Source organism: Notothenia coriiceps, unplaced genomic scaffold (assembly GCF_000735185.1).
Source record: "Notothenia coriiceps isolate Sejong01 unplaced genomic scaffold, NC01 NC01_scaffold00036515, whole genome shotgun sequence".
Taxonomy (NCBI): Eukaryota; Metazoa; Chordata; class Actinopteri; order Perciformes; family Nototheniidae; genus Notothenia; species Notothenia coriiceps.
In genome coordinates, this window is record NW_011369216.1 from 162,960 (window position 1) to 166,151 (window position 3,192).

The following is a 3,192-nucleotide window of genomic DNA, read 5'->3' on the forward strand; positions in this document are numbered from 1 at the left end:
ACTTGAGCACACCATTACAGTTTACTTTTAATAACCCCCAGTCACATCCAAACAAGTAACCACTTAGTGTCAGTTGAAGCAGGGTTGTGGTCTTTAATGGGAGAAGCTTCCACTCTCATTCATTATGATTTTCATAAAAGCTGCACTGCAAGATTTATTGCAGAAGCATCAGACTAAAATGATGTAGCTATTTAGAAATGTGTCTTAAATCATCTGACAGTTATCATATATTTAATTTATCCCTGCTAGAAATGTTCCTTTTTGTTCTCCTCTTCTCCGTAGAAGTTAACATGAGATGTCAGCTAACGTGTAAATCCTTGATATAAAAAAGGAAAGCAGCCCAGGCTCTTGCCTAAACTTGAGAATTTATATCAGGTAGCAATTTCTCCTTGAAAAATCTGGGTTACATTTTAAAGGCTGGATTTTTATTTTCATGTATTTTTGTGTTACAGATTAAGTGTCCCTGACAGCACACCATTCACAGCAGTTTTGAAGTTTGCAGCTGAGGAGGTAAGCTTACTGTTTGAGCTTACTATAAATATGTATTCAACAAGAGGTTATGTTATGTTGGACTGCACGGGTTAACGTCCTGTAAATGCATTTGAAGATATGTTGTGTTTTTTGTAAGTATATTTAATTAATTATTGACTATTCAATGCGGATTTACAAAAACAAGACGTTGGCATACATTGACAACAAAACTCAACATCAAATTCAAATGAAAAGGAGAAAAAAGCAAATCAAGTGAGAAATAAAACGTTTTTTTTCCTACAGCTATGCAAAGAAATCCAACATATTGTACATGGACGTTGTACCTTTTTTAAAATGATGACAAATGTTTCATTAGTCAGTGGCAATTGTACCTGTCATTAACAGGTGTGTATTTTAAGCCTTATTGTTGGTCGGTTTATAACGTGGCTGATTTTTTTGAAAGAGAGAGAGAGAAAAATCATAATAAAAACGATTCGGGCGGTGGTGGCGAAGTCGATAGGGACTTGGCTTGGCAACTGGAAGGTCAACAGTTCAAGTCCCAGCAAGACCAAGTGCTACCGAGGTGTCCCTGAGCAAGGCACCGTTCCCTACACTGCTCCCCGGGCGCCGTACATAATGGCAGCCCACTGCTCCTAACACTAGGATGGGTCAAATGCAGAGAAACAATTTCCCCACAGGGATTAATAAAGTATATCAACGAGTAGAAATGACCGAGTCCGCAATTAAAGTCTGTACCGTAGACCCAACCCCAATGCATTATGTTTTCCAAAAATTTGACAAATTTACTTCGAATTAAAATCACTTTATCCAACCCCCTCCCCAGCTCCTATTAGTGAAAAACTAACCCCTAAACATATAAAGTTAGAGAATGTATAAAAGGGTCGGTGGCTTAATAAAGACATTCCACGCCCCGGGATTAATGATGGATGAACATAGATTACCCAAATTTTCATTTACCGACGTCTAATATACCAAAAAGACGCCCAAAGACACAAAAACTAAAGTAAGGGACACGAAGCATCGGTCTGTGTATAGTCTTCAAGTATCTAACGCGAGTACTGAAGTCAACATTTCGTCATTTTTGTCACGTGTTTTTGTTTCTCTATAAAAAGGAACGTAATAATATTATGTAAAGCTAATGTTAATGTACAATGAACACGTCCTGTGAAAATAGGTTTCACTCGAATGGTATGAGTTATGACTCCCGTTAAGGGGTGTCCCTCGTTAAACCCCACTTTCGAGAACCGGGTACCCTGTGTCGGCCTGTAACGACTCGACGGTCGTAGATAATGTAAATGTAAACGGAGATCGCTTCCAAAATGGGTTTCGCTGTCTGTTACCACTTAAGGTGGTACATCGTTTTTTGCTTACTAAGTTGTCGGTAGTTCGGATAATCAACGGTTTGTAAATAACAATATCGAAAAGATTTACGAGAGGCGAACAACAACTGTAAAAGTTTGTATTCGGGCTCAAAGGTTGGTGGAGACGATTTTTGGGTCCCTACTGAACATACCTCTGCAGAGACTTCGAGTCTCTCCCCCGGCCATATTGACCAGAATGTTGTACGAAGTGAAAAAATCCACGCGTTTGAAAAAGGCGACGTTTTGAGTGGTTAAACACCACCCAAAAAAAAAAAAGAAAAAAAAACAACAAAAGACTATACTAACGTGAACCATCGGCTACCCGTGAAAACTTGATATTTTCTTTTTATTCGCTCGTCTCTCCTTTAGGGGGTAATTACTCTAAGATCTCCTAAATGTAAATTCTTTACGTTCGGGTCGTAGTTCTGAAACTAATTTATTGGTCCCTGTGCCAACGTTGGGGTTAAGGTGAACCGCACTTCTGTGTCACACTATTTAGTAGTTTTCTTCTTCTTCTAAATAGACGACGCAGTCGGTCTGACTGTAGGTGACTGAAACAACCGACCACTGTTGAAACTTAAACCGGCTAGACGAACAATGCTACAAAAGTCTTCGGTTTTAACCACTATGTTCGTCTGCTTTCGTTACGACAATTCACACAAAACGCAAAAGAAAACGTCAACTGTCATTGCACACACCACGCACGGACGACGGCACACACACACACACACACACACACCACACCACACACACACACACACACAACACACACACACACGACACACACACACACACACACAACCCACACACACACGAGTTTACAACCAGGACGGTTCATGCTGTTGTGTGTGACGAATGATTGTCAAATCCTCTCTCGGATTCCCTTTTCTATCGGTGCGAAACTTCAAGGACCTTTCTTTTGAGTGAGTCGTAAAAACATGTTATGCACGAGGATGAAGTCACAACCCGCCGGACTCCTCCTACACCCGACGACCCTAAACGGTCACTTTCCTCTCTTCGCGTCAGACAGTGGCACCCTCATTCCAATCGATTCGACGAGACGGCGGTTTAACTGACGGTCGTGTTCGTGATGTGTACTTTATGTCCAACCTAGTCCCCCTATGTAACAAAATTCGAATCAATAGTAGTCCAATATCCAAGTAAATATACCATGGGCATCCATCGAAAAACAACGTCTATTTTCTGTTCCCTAGCGTATTACTGGGTGTAACAGATTTTGTGTGTTTCTGTCGTCTGTTTAGAGAGTAACAGGTTTAGTTAACTATTTTACCACAAACTTAGGGGGAAAACGCCAGAATAAATTTTTTTTAGAAGTCCT

The 3,192-nt window shown here is 40.4% G+C and overlaps 1 protein-coding gene across 1 annotated transcript in view; it reads left to right on the forward strand.

Moving 5' to 3' along the window:
• The window catches only part of LOC104963966 (voltage-dependent N-type calcium channel subunit alpha-1B-like), a 38,607-nt gene that overhangs the window by 29,865 nt on the left and 5,550 nt on the right, over positions 1-3,192 (forward strand). The window lies entirely within an intron of this gene.